Below are 14331 nucleotides of genomic sequence, written 5' to 3'. Positions count from 1 at the left end.
AACTTTGTTCACATGTTGTTAAATGATCTAAAGCAGTGGTCCCCAACCTCTGGGACATTCTCTACTGCGCCGCAAGATGAAAAAAATTAATTTAGTTAAGGGTCTGAAAGTAGTTTTACTTCCAAGAACTCCCAAGAAAAAGCCCGCCGGATTTCAGACACAATTTCAGCAGTTCCACTTTTATTTCCACAGGTGATTGTCACACATGTGGCGACAAGCCAAAACTGCACCCCAAAAATTCCATCTGCAACATTACTTCTTTTTTAAACGGGATATTCTGCCACAACCAAATTATGGCGCAGATTAGACATTAGTAACACTCTTGGGATGGCATCATTTCCTATTACTCCAAGATGGGACCAGCTCGTTGAAGAGAAACTCCTACCAATTATAACAACCACATGCTTCTGACGCCACACCTTTCACTCTGCACTGATTCATTATTGATGACAGCTACTCCATCTATCATTGCATTTTATTTACATTTTCACAAGGCAGAACGGGCACCTTTATCTATGCCCTGGCTCATTTTCATTTACAAAGTCTTGACAGGCAACATGCCACCGTGCATCAACATTTTATTAAACTGGTCTCATAATAAACACTCAACACTTCCAAGTGACTGTTGATTGCTTTACTAAGTTCCATCTCCCTGGAATAAACTATAATAGACACTCAGACACAATAATTATTAGCATTTCACTAATATGGTAATGAACTATTTTGCTTTTGAACTGTGACTATTTGCTCTCAACGTGATGGCTTGAGTCCAATCATTTTTCAAGATTCAAACTAAGGTTTTGATACTGAAATTCAGCGAAATGACAAATTGATACTTATTTTTTTTTTATAATTGAATCATATTTAGGTGAAAAACGCACAAAAGGTTGGCGACCGCTGATCTAAAGGGAGCGGAGGAAGAACATTAAAGAGAAAAACATTCTCCGAGGAACTGTCACACAGAAAGCAAGATGCCACGGGAGGGGAGGGGGGCGGCTGTTCGAGGAATGCCTTCAGTGGCTCAGCTTTTCACATTTTAATTTGGGGTCTGCGGCGGGAGAGCCTGAGTGAGCGGGTCCTGGGATTCGGGCCTGGTGCTCTGACCCCTGAACATAGACTGTCAGCCCAGCTCGGCGGAGGATCACCGGGGCCGCCGGGCTGGGTGCTTTGAAAGCCGCTGCCAATTCAGCTCTAAGATGCGGCTGAATGGCTGCCGCCGTCGCAGATGCCGCCACCAGTGAAAAACAGGTTGCGCCAGGAAGAGAATTTGCTTTCAAAATGTGTTTGTCCTCTGACCTCGCATCCAACCTCGTCGCCCCAGCGCCTTTGAAGCCCGGAGTATGTTTTTTTTTCTTCGGGGGGGGACGCTGAAAGGAGGGCCCCTGTCAGTATAAATATATTAATAATCTGACAGCTTCATCTGCTTTTGAGGGCCCAGCTTGACAGGCTCACAAAAGGCCGGGCGCTGTCTACACGTCCACGTCTTCCTGTCTGAACAACACACACACTGAGTTTATTAAGACATCACACTCCTGCCAGCCATTGATTTTTACAGCCGTCTCTGTCACTTACTGTACGAGGGCCCCCCGGCGGCAGCGTCCAAATCGACCGCGACAGACTCGTGTAAGGCGCTGAAAATGTTTGAGAGGAATGCTCAGTTCAAGTAAAGGCGCTTTTTATTCTGCCGTGTGTCTTTAATCTCATATAAAATAGATGAGGTGTGGGATCAAACGTGGATACATGACAGAAATTGATTCTATTTGATTTGGTTTTGTAAAAGAAAAAGAATGGCCCTTGTTTTTTTTGGGGTTTTTTTGAAAGAAGACAGTTATTTACTGTAGGTGAGGTACAAATGTAATCATTTTCACTCCATTCCGATCAAAGTAAAAAAAGACCAGATTACTCAATGTTTCAAAAGAGTGAGTGATTACCCTGTGGTCTGAGTTATGTTAAAATGATATTTCCCTCCTGATCTGCTTGGGAAACAGCTGGGGCCTACAATTGTAAATGTTAAACAAGGTTCACAGGCTGAAAATTGGGCCAAATTCGAAGCTTCTCTGTGCTTTGCAATCCCAGGCAGAAAAGCCCCAATTGTTGGATGTCTTGAAAATGTTATGTTGTGGTGTGGTGTGTTAAGAGTCTTTTTTTCACTTCTTGATCTGTACTGAAATTGGTCGGGCCAACAATTGTGAATTTTAAAAGGGGTACACATATAGTGATCGTCAAAGTCAGAAAAAGGCCCATCTCAAAAATTACATCCCGAGTAATTACTCTGAGGATGTTTTAAGCGGGACCTCTGGATTTATTAAAATTTTTTTTTTACAATGGCAAATTTAAGATTTTTAAACAATAATAAACAATAAAAAAACAAGTAAAAATGTCAAGGAAAAAAAAGTTTTAACTTGAGTTGACAACATTGAATTGACATATAACAGAACAATAGGCAATCAGTAAGATGGCGCTTTTGCCAGACACTCATAGAAGAGCAACTGGGTATGCTGAGTGTTTCTATAACCTGTCACATAAGTCAATAAAAAGTAGGAATAGAGGAGTCTAATACTTCTACCCATACTCTTCCTCTTTGTATTTTCCGTCCTTCTGGACGACCTATGACACCATGATGCCTCTCAAAGGCAACTCTTGGTATTATGACATATTTGGTTATGTGTGTGGTGTGATAGTCATCTTTAGTACACCACACTAAGATATTTTTTACTCATCAGTGGGTTCCCTCACATTTTAATCATCGATTAAGATGTTGTAAACCGCTGCGTGTGTACTCCGTTTAAGTTTTGATAGAAGCCAGTGCGAGTTGAACAAAGGAGGATGGGTTGCATTTGTGCATGTGCCTGCGGAGAAGAGCCCCGCCTCTCAGACAGCGTGGAGAGACAGAGGGAGAGCAGGGGTCAGAGGGAGCACAGGTAATTGAGGTGTCCCCGCCCCTTCCCTCTCCTCTCCCCCTTTTTTTTTTTCCGGCGCTTCTCACCCCATCCTTTCACCCCGCCACCCTCTATCGGCACAGCGGGCACAATTACGCTTCCCATCACCCCACCAGCTGGCCCCCGTGATCCTGCACTTCTTACTAAACGCGACTCCATTGGCCCCTTTCCCTCTTAACCTCTCAGCAGCCATTCTGGGGGGAAATAGGCCGAGTTGCGCTGCACACCAACAGCAGGAAAGAAGAACTCCAGGCCGCTCTGCTACTTTTTAACAGTTTAGGAAAATAGGGTCAAATGGCGGTTGTGCATTGAGAATGAAGAGTAGTTTCATAGCAGGTGCATACCGCACCGGCATCAATTAGCTACAAATTTTGCAGTGAGTCAAAAATTTTACTAACTGCTGTATCACCCCAAACTTTGAGAAAAGAGTAGTACATTGATATTCTATTAAAAAAAAAAAAGTATTTTTCTTTTAACCTCAGTTACATTGTCAATGGAATCTTAAACACAAAACAATTCAAAAATGGAAACACACACACACACAGTAGCTATATATATATATATATATATATATATATATATATATATATATATATATATATATATACACATATATATATGCTAAAGATAATCGCACATAGCACATAGAGTACATGTAGTACTATCTGCAGGAACTTTTTGGGATGCTAATTGCTACGGTAGCTAAGCTTAAGTGACATTATTATCGTTTTGGTTATCCACCCATCCATCCTGCCATCCATTATCTATGCCGCTTCTCTTCACAAGGGTCGCAAGGGTACTGGAGCCTATCCCAACTGTCTTCGGGCAGTAGGCAGGATACACCCTGAACTGGTTGTCAGCCAATTGCAGGGCACACAAAGACAAACAACCATCCATGCTGACAATCACACTGAGGACAATTGTTGAGTGTTCAATCAACCAACCATGCATGTTTTTGGAATGTGGGAGGAAACGGAGTACCCGGAGAAAAAACATGTAGGCACCGGGAGAACATGCAAACTCCACACAGGAAGGCCGGAGCCACAATCAAATCCTGCACCTCTGAATTGTGAGGCGGACGTGCTAACCAGTTGGCAGATCCGTTTTGGCTATGTAATTTATATAACATATTTATTTTTTGAAGTAAATTTAAATGTATTATTAAAGCCACTTTATCAATATAATAATGTCAAAAACAAAAAATGAATTGCAATCAGTCTTTCTATTGGGTGAAAAGTGTGGATGGATGAAAATGACAGGCAACCATTTTTTTTGTCGCTTACTGTGACTGCTAACAAGTTGAATCAAGCAGAAGTGTCTTTCATCATGTATGTTAATTGTACTTCTATTTTAGGACTCGGGCACCTGTGCGTCAGTCTGATCCGATTCCTCCAACACACTCGGGGTGTCTCTTGATAGACAGCGTTTTCACCCCATCCCCTCGCATTAATGAGCGGCAAGGCGCTCCAGCAGCGTTATTACCTGAAATAATACCATATGGTAAAATGTAAACAACATCTGCATATTCATGTCACAACTTCATCTGTTTAATTAGTTCCAGCAAAGCAGTTTAGCCTCTGAGCCGCACCCCCCTCCTCATAACCCTTTCAAACCTCCCTCCCTGTCAGAGCCGTGTCCCGCTGTTGCTCCTGACAGTCCTCCCATTGTTCAATTGACGCTGCCTAGCACTGATGCTTTCAATGCCAGGAGTGTTTTACAGGCCACAGATCAGGTGAAGTCAGTTAGGGAGGCTTCTCAAACCTGTCTTGCCCATCTTTACGGAGAGCATCCACCAATCCTTTGGCAATCATCTATTAAATAGTTCCCAAACTCAGGTCCAGGAGTAATCACGTTGTGGTCCACAAAATAACTTGTAATTAATTGTTATAGTATATATATATATATATATATATATATATATATATATATCCATCCATCCATCATCTGTACCGCTTCTCCTCACTAGGGTCGCGGGGGGTGCTGGAGCCTATCCCAGTGCTCTTCGGGCAGTAGGCGGGGGACACCCTGAACTGGTTGCCAGCCAATTGTAGGGCACACAGAGACGAACAACCATCCGCTCTCACACTCATACCTATGGGCAATTTAGAGTGTTCAATCGGCCTGCCATGCATGTTTTTGGAATGTGGGAGGAAACCGGAGTACCCGGAGAAAACCCGTGCAGGCAAAGGGAGAACACGTAAACGCCACCCAGCAGGAACCGAACCCTGCACCTCTGAACTGTGTGGCAGATGTGCTTATCAGTCAGCCATATATTTATTTCCTTTTTTATTTTGATTAAAGGGAGTGAGTGTCATTCTGTGAAAAAGTTCAATGTGTGTAAAACCCATGACCCAACAACTAGAAATGGCGGGATGACAGCCGTGTCAATCTTAAATCCTATAGGGAGTTTACAATGCAGACTCATATACTCAAAGACAATAAAGGCAGAGAAAGAAGGAAAAACAGAGTGATGTGAAATGAGAAGCTCAAGTGGGCATTCTCTAATTAAATTCTCCTTCATCAGACGCTCATTTGTGCACAGGCATTAATACATTTGACCCCTGTGTAGCCAGAACGCTAACATGCCTGAGGAGAAGGGGAGGGGAAAAGGAGGAGAGCAATGAAAGAGGGGGAAAAACATGAAGGAATATCTTATTAAAGGGAGTCAGGCGTGTTTTGGCCCCGCTCGCTTGATGGCTGGCTCTCAGTGTCGCGACCTACTGGCGTCGGAGCTAATACGGCAGTGTACGCCGCGTCATTGTTCTCAATCAATAACTAATTATCAAAGTACTGGCTCCGACTGGTATTGTCCTCTCGGCCCGGAGCCCCTTGTTGCGCGCTGAATGACAGAAATGGGGAAGAAAGGGGAACAGAGGGTGGCTTTTGGCTGCACACTGATGTGCTGCCGTCACAACATCCTTGCAGGCCTTTCAAGAAACACTGTGCCGTCAGTTTGCATTAGCGTCCCATACTAATTGATATGAATTAGAACAGAAGAATTATTGTTGCGGCTGAACGTCATAACGATATCCTAGGAGACAAAGAGGGGAGAGAAAACAACACACAAAACACACAAGTAAAAAAAGAAAGACCGAGCACACTGCCTTTGTTTTAAACCAATCTGCCAATACATTAGAATACTCTCACGGCATACAACCAAACTTGAAGGTTACAGGAAGTAATACGATTACATTAAAAAGTCTGCCCTTGGCCGCCGCGTCTGACACAGACTCTGTAAAACTGGCGTCGACAGTGACGGATTGACAGACCTTCCAACAGTCCTGACTCTGAAAATTGAGAAAATAACTGATTTTTCGCAATCTCACCAAGAAAATGCCGCTATGTCATGGCTACGCCTCTTGCAGGCGAGTATGGCTACACAAAGTCGGCGTCAAGTCGAACTATTATAAGCCTTTTTATCAACCTTTTGTTTTTTTTCTGACCACCACACTACACTTAAACGGTACCTTCCAAGACATAGTGAAAGAGCATTTATTTGTTCTGGCTAACACAAGGTCACTTCATCTGCCTAGGCAGATGAAGAAAAGTATATTTGTTTACTAGAAATTAGAAACTAATTAATGAAATTGGATCATTTCCCAGCACCGTTGTTGGAATCATTGCTTAAAACAAAGGAAAAAGGGGAGACGGCGGAGGTCGTGTGGGGGCTGCAGAATTGGACGGCCACATTACATCATTATTTCAATCTTGTTTGCAAGTCCATATCAGAATTTTTCACCCAACAAAAGGGCACCTTTTTCTCAAACAAAAAGGAGCGACTGCTGTATCTTAAGCATCACCAGGTTTAAACGGTGCTCTGATCGTTAATACAATGTCCTTTTATCACCTTGTCATTGTTGGTTGCTTTTTACAAATGAGCTGACAGAAATAGAGGGAGTGGGTAATTTGTAGCTGGCAACACAGGCTGGATTGTGTGCTGGTGCCTGTCTGTCTCAGTGCTTCCTAATGGGGTGGCTCGTCCTGTCATCCCACGTGGCAGCACAGTTCACTTCTCCTCAATCCCGTCGGTGCCACAGGCACCAGGACCGGGGGAAGTGGAGGGGGGTGGTACGCAGGCCCCAGGAGCCCAGGGGGTGGCTGCTTTCTTGCCTCAGTGGCGGGCAGGGGTCAGCCTGGTAAAAAAGTGCAGCCTCAGGACAGTAAGTCTAATCCCACAGCAAGAGCATGGCAGCTGGAGCAGGCCATCCGTTCACTGTATAATGATATCCCTTGCCCTGGATCTGATGTTTGACCTCATTAACAGAGTTTAATTGTGTTTCTAACACAGTTTTTCTTCTTCCCTGCTCAGGCCTCTTACTCTTTTTTGGGCAACTGTCTGGCAGGACTTCCCTCTTTTTGCTTACCAAGATGAATTAATTACCAAAAATATGTGGACATTAATGGACCGAACTACAGTTTCAAAAAAAGGAAACCGGAATTTCTTCATAAAAGCAAACGAGTATCATAGCTACAATGGTTCCTTGACTTGAGTGCCCCAACATGCAAGTTTTTAGAGTTTCACACTCTCATTGATGCATGGACAGCATTTTGGACCAACTCGCGATGACTGAAGGAGGACTGGCTGACTCCAAAATAAAGGTAATCACAATAATCCAGCCAAGATATAATGAAGGAATGGATAACTGTTTCAAAATGCTGTTGAGAAATGAACCACTGCTATTTGGGATTGTCTGTATGTATATAAACCTTTCTCCCACTAGCAAATAAAAGGTGGTTATTGTAAATATAACCATTCAAAAAAGGACAGAGGGTATAATCTAAAGGTTCATTAACACCTTTGGAATCTACCTGGTCGCAATCACTTTTTGTTCATGACCGAGGAGTGTGAAAAAGACAGACGAAGTACATAAACAATGACAGTGTTGCCAACCCTTCTAATTAAGATAGCCTTCGTAATTTACTGTAATGTAATTGCCATTCTGTGGAGCTACTTTAATGCTAAAAGAGCTCACAAAATTTTTGATTTTTTATCACTCTCGTAAAATGAATGAAAGTAAGTCAAATTGCAACCCCAAAGATTAAATCATTAACCACTACAAGAGGGCCTCACTTTACAAAGTTTTCAGGAAACATTTCGTTATGAACGGCATGCGATGAACTAGGTTGTGCCATATTCCATATTCCTTGCCAATCTAAATGAGCACCATGTAAACAGATCAATCAGAACTGCAAAGCTACGCCTGGTATGCACAGTAAATGTAATGAAAGAGTTTCAGGATTATAATTTGAGGTATATTCAAAATTCAAAAATATGTTTAGGGGCAGTGTATTCATTACACCTCAGGGCTTGGTCACTAACGTCCATGAATAGCGAGGGTTTATGTATTTCAAATTCCAGTCTTGTTTATTGTAAGATATTACAGCCTCCATTGTGTTTCCGACCCTGTTTCTTAAATGAACGGGTTCTAATAATTACCTGTGTAGGTTGAAGGACCAGCAAGCTAAGCAATGCCTCCTCCTTTTCCATGAACAAAACAACTACCTTTCATGTCATTCAAATATGAACAATTGAACAAAAAAAACTGTGTCGCTGCTAGGTGTCATAGTGACAGCAGTGCTTCTTTCTTGCCATCATCAGCGTACTTCCTCCCACACAGATCAAGAGATATTGTTACTAGTCCTACTCCAAGAAGCTAAATTCCAGCCCTCGCAACCTGAACGCCCTTACCCAACTACAGATCGAAAGACTGCTGTTGATGGCGCTTGCGCTCTTTGGAAAATCAAATTGCGAATAAACAAGACACTCCATTGTGTGTTAAGTGTAGGCAAACTCTGGAGTACGGTGCCGGTGAAAGGTCAGAGGCAGAAGGCATTCCGCGTGTGCAAACAGTGCGCAACTGAAAACGATGATGTTCTGTATTGAAACTGTCTCATACTACTCCCCCCCTCTCAGTTCCCTTGGGTTCAGCTAATGCAGCATGCGCCCTTGAAAAACAGACCCTAATTCATTCTTTTGCATAGTGCATGCTGAGAGATTTTCCAATATTTTGATCATGAAAGAGAACTTATAATTCCATGATTCATAACGCGAACAATCAGTTTTGAAGCGGCTCTCCTGGCCTATTGTCAGAGTAGAGGATAAAACCATGAAAAGCACTAATCCTGCAACGGGCAGCAGACTTTAATGAGCAGTCTGTCTCAGGCATGTGATATCCTGGCTGAGGGCAGAGCGGTGCGTTGCATGGGTCAGCTCCTAATGGAAGGTTCCACGGCTTGCTTCTGTCTGGAGAAGGGCGGAGACAAGTTATGTTGACCTGTTAAGTCAAGTTACTCTCCTTTGACCCTGAAAAAAGATGACTGGATATTGCAGATGGTCTGAATATCTACCTTCTCTTTGGAGGATGCAAATTCAAATAGCCAAACTTGACCCTTTGGGTTCAAGGGATACAGAGCTGCTGCTTGGAATTAGTGTACCGTTGGTGGTTAAGGCCCGGGGGCAATACACCGATGGACATTCACAGTGTATCAGATCCCCATTGCAATGACATCAGTGACCGATGCTCTGCACAAACGCCGATCCCAGGTGGCATATAAAAAAAGGGGTCGTGGCTAAAGGGCAAACGTAAAATACAGGCAAAAGATGGAAAAGGAAAAGTGGGTGCACATGATAAGGCGAAACTAGGCTGAATATTATTGCTGGACTTGACCGTGCTGTGCAAATAGTCACGGAATGGCAAAGTCAATAATATGTGCAATCTTCTCCGAGAGAAAGCTATAATCAACAAAAATCCATATGGAGGGTTGAATGCCAGATTTTTTTTTCAAATGTCAGAGGAGTGTGTTTGCAGAAGGGCAGGAATGACAGACGAAGATCGGTGAGTTGAGCGTCAAAGACACTGGGACGCGCCGACTCTGGGCTTATGGGGTCCTGGACAGCCACGAGGAAGCGAAGAGCAGCAGTCAGGGGGCCAGGGGAGCACCCCGCCCCAAAGGCTGCTTCCTTCCCAAAAGCCAAGAAGAGTCATACAAGCCACTGCTCTCTAATGGGAGGTGTTCGCCGCTTGAAATTTGATAGGTTAATAGGACAGTCAAGGGCAGGGCACTGACAAATGGTAACAGGAGGGATTCTGAAGACACTTTTATAAAAAAAAAAAAAGAAAAAAAAAAGGAACTGAAACCGCGTCAAGGAGACGGTGTATTATGCATTTTTACCATTTAATAGCTCTGAGGTGTTTCGTCAAAATACCCAAGAGTCACAAATTCCAGCACAGCCTTTTCTCCGTTTTTCAGCTGAGCTAAAATTATACTATTTTAAGGGGGCGGTCCTGTATTGTCTGCACAGTGACCAAATGTAAGTGTAAATTCCTTTTGTAGCAGCAGAGGAGGGCTGAAACGAGTCCTCGAGTGATTCACATACCTGGCGGAAAAAAAAATACGAGGCATTTTGCTTCTGCCTCGAGTACTCATTTATTTGCATGTGAAATGCCAAAAACATGCCGACAACGCGGTTGGAAAGCACAATCCCGTCTCGACTGTTTCTTCAATATATAAATGGCTTCTTTAACACTAGATCAAAGGAATTGTACTTTGTTGATATTGTGCAATATTTACACTAGCGGGAGGCCGCATGTCACAAAGCCGCCAAACTACACTCAGTGTGCTGCTTCGGGTGTGTGGTGCATGCAACAGACTGATCGACAAACAAAAGTACCCACTCACCACATTGACAGCTTCCGAGAAGAAATGAGTATGTGCACCTTGTTTAGCTAGCTTTTGGCTTTTTGGTGTCTGGAAGTGGCTTGAAAACGTCTTTGCCCAGTCCAACTGCCAAGTCATGAGCTGAGTAACTTGGTGCGGCAACAGTAATATGCAAATTATCCGGCTTGTGACATCACAATAGGGCCAAATTAAAAATGTGCTTGCTCACAGAAACATTTGGGGAAAAAAGATTGTGACAAAAGTTATGTTGTGTAATTTCACACTTGATGGGTGTGCATTCACTCCATAATCCCAATTATTTGTATACAAGCAATTAAAATGAGTCAATTTCCCATCATGTCGCCTTTAAGTAGCATCCTTTTTTAATGATGTAGGCATTTTCCATTTTCGGCCACTTTCCCCCGTTTTCCATTTCTCTTCAGAAAATCTTTTTTGATGCCATTGCTATTCTTCTTTTCATATCTTTTAAGTCATTATAAACACGTTCTCTCGCTCGCTCTAGCCTCCTCTAGTTTCAGTCGTCTTGAATAAAATAAGCACAGATTTGCTGGAAAATCAGTGGCTTTTGTGTGTGGCTGCAGGAGCATGGTGAAATGTTTGGACACTAATACCCATTCATTTCACTAGCGCTATAAATAAAAGCTGCCAGCTCTGCGGCCGCCGTGAAGTGGTATTCTTTGGTGCCCAGCAGGATGTCCTGTTCACATTAGCACAGCAGGGAAAACTGGCCCGGAACAGCCAGACAACTAAATCAAGACATTGTCAACTTCTGACAAAATTGCCATCGGAAGGGGGGAAACGGGCTCGTGCGTGTCCGCTTGCGCGCATGCATGACAATACAGGAAGAGCGGGGAGAAATACATCTTTTCAAAAACATGCTATATTCTTGAAAAATAATTGCTTTAAGACTTACGCCATGGGGTTCACATGAAAAAGCAAGATAAGAGAGGCAGCGCTTAGCTGGAGAAATATAAGCTTAACCTTCACCAGCCTCTACTTTTGATGAGCTCAGTTTTTTTTTCTCTATCCATGCTGAATTTCCTTGCCAAATTCGAATCAGATGGAGCGAGCATCAAGCAAGAGGATCATGAGTGGCATAACTGATTAATTGATTATGATTTTGGTTGATTGTGTGGAGCTGACAGGAATTTAGTTGAAAGTCAGCACATGATATCAGCTATGGGAAGTTGAGCTAAATCATGGAGCTGTTGCTCGATTCTGCTCATACTGACTTTGAAACAGGAGTTCAGAACATTCAGAGATCTTTTCGTATTCCAAGTGAAGTCAGTGAATTGATTATGAAGCTTTGTCAAATAACCATCTCAAGAAAGTAACACAAGCAGCATTCATTGCATTGTGATATCCACCATGGCGGTTTGAACAACGATATAACTAAGCATCATGCTTGAGTCCAGTGATGCTCAAAGTGTGGAATGATATGAGTACCAATAGTCAGCAGTGAATATATAAAAAGAGTCTGGCCAACTTTAATTCCCTCCACTTCTGACCGCTTCAGACGCTGATTGGTCAAAAGATTTTCCAGGCGCCATCTTGCAACTCTTGCATATTTTCACGCAAATCAATTTCTTTTCGTGAAACTTTTGGCATTTAAAAAAAAAAATTAAAAAATACTACGATAAATGGGCACATGGGTGGCTGTCGGTTGTCACACACGAAGAGGAAAAAGTCTGAATCTCCACAGATTTCCCTCAACGTCAAGAGAACAGAAAGTATGGCCAGAGACATTGTGTCGCCATATTCTGTCCGATTGTCCCAACCACATAACCACCTTGTGAGGCTTTGTAGCAGTTTTTTCACGTTTGTTTACCTATCAAGCAAGCGATGATTATTTCAGCCATTTCATAAAGGGTGTGTTGTAATTCTTTTTTGTTCAACGTTCGGTTTGAGCAGAGAAAGATGCCCAAATGACTGGTGTGCAACGCACTACACACCTTCAAACAGATTTCTCCAAAGTCATTTAGAGAACGATTGATTTTTTTTTTTTTTAATTTACGGCCGGCACACCCAAATGTGACAGTCCCTTCTTATTTCTTGGAAAGCGCAATTTGTGTTGGATTATTTGTAGTGGTTCTACCGTGTTACTTATTTTGGTAGTTTTGTTTTTTTGTGTGTGTATTTATTGCAATTTTTTTTTTTGACATTGTAATTGTTGTAAAAAGTTTGAGAAAAACTGTAACCTATTCATAGCCTCTCATTCACTCATAAAATTTGTTTTTACTGTCTTTTTTCTTTTTCGGACAAGCTGCTTATTTAAGTATTAATTGTTTTTAAATCGAATTAGCACAAACTGGAGTACGGCGACATTGTAGCCACATAAAACAGGTTAGAAACAAGAAAAAAAAATGACAGAGCTATTTCATTTGGTGGCTGTGGCTTATGAAGCCTGAATTTTACTGTAGTCTTATATGGTGACAGGGCTCTGGCTTCCAGTCATTTTCCGACACCTAATTAATAAGTGCACATGGCCTTGCAATCCGGACATAAACTTTGCTAATCCCTTCCAACCAAATGAGGGCAGGGGGGGAGATCAGACCTAAACCTTCCATCCTCTGTGCTAAACAGACAGAGGGTCAGGGCAAACAGCACACATGTGACAGAATGTCATAAAGCGTACGCTTTTTATAAACGCAGCAGCATCCCGGCCAGCCCTGGGCGGGCAAGATTTGCAGGTGGTTGATTGCCTGATCTTCACAGAGGTTAATTCTTAGGCAGTGCTAAAAGCTGCTGGGGTCTGAAAGCGAGTCCCTATCATCAGAGGAGGCCTTAGTGCCAACAAGACCCAGATAATGACAACTTTGACCTCAGCTAAGTACATAACACAGCAAGAGTCCTTGGATGTGCTGCCCGGAACAATGTATGAGGGAAATGGGGGGGAAATGCTGGGCCAGAACCACAGCTGGGACATACCTTGCCAGTAGGGCTGCCATTTTGATTAGAACCAAGTTCAGCATTTTCATTTCGTTGGATGCGAGCCAGTGAGAAAAGATATGGGAGAAAAGGCTTTCTTCATATTTTTCTATTGTTCAGGGATGAGCCATGAGGTGAATTTCATGGGAAATCAAATGAAATGCGGTTTGGCAGTGCCACCGTGAGGTTGCGGCAGGATTTTGTGCAGCACAGGACAATCGAACCAAATTCCCCCGACACACACACATACACCTCCCTCTTTACTTTGGAGTTATGTGAACAGGAGATGAGAGGACTGCTCCCCTCTCTGCAGGCTCAAAGTTGGGAGAGTCTTTGCTGCAGGGTTCAGTGGACCTTGAGGAAACACCAGTGAAATCAGTCACCATCATCCCTCCTGGGAGCAAAGCTGACTGGCCACTTCTGAGGCTCCACTGACCCAAGGACTGAACCCTGCTGCTCTCCATTCCCTGCCCCGACTCAGCCACTGGGAATCTATGACCTTAAGTTCATTGGGAATCACACACACTTCTAAAGCCATGGCTGCCACTGTCACGTTTTTTAAACGGCATGTGTACCCTCCACTGGTTCGGTTACAAGACACTTTTAGTTGTGTTCGATCATATAGGCCAGATGGCTCTTAATTGTTTGGCTGCGGAAGGATTTTATTAAAAAAGGCGTGAGAGTGCGATTGCTGCTGTGACAGACTGTCTACGTGATGAAGAGATGGAACCACCGCACAAAGGAGTCGACAGCCGAGCATGACATGGGGAGGGGTTGTGTTGTG

At 43.1% G+C, this 14331-nt stretch overlaps 1 long non-coding RNA gene across 2 annotated transcripts in view; it reads right to left on the bottom strand.

The window, feature by feature from the left end:
* The window catches only part of LOC148335222 (uncharacterized), an 86381-nt gene that overhangs the window by 9481 nt on the left and 62569 nt on the right, over positions 1 to 14331 (bottom strand). The window contains exons 4-5 of one of the 2 annotated variants that reach the window (XR_015844105.1): positions 1573 to 1631; positions 458 to 1491 (exon numbers count right to left, since the gene is read on the bottom strand). The exons of the other annotated variant lie outside the window; for it this stretch is intronic. This is a non-coding gene — a long non-coding RNA (uncharacterized LOC148335222). Of the gene's footprint in view, positions 1 to 457; positions 1492 to 1572; positions 1632 to 14331 lie in introns of those variants that run through there. 2 annotated transcript variants of the gene reach the window in all.

This window comes from Idiotropiscis lumnitzeri, chromosome 6, assembly GCF_059441095.1.
Source record: "Idiotropiscis lumnitzeri isolate Australia: NSW breed Sydney's pygmy pipehorse chromosome 6, RoL_Ilum_1.0, whole genome shotgun sequence".
Lineage (NCBI taxonomy): Eukaryota > Metazoa > Chordata > Actinopteri > Syngnathiformes > Syngnathidae > Idiotropiscis > Idiotropiscis lumnitzeri.
The sequence above is the reverse complement of the archived record's forward strand: the minus strand, read 5'-3'. Positions and strand labels throughout refer to the sequence as shown.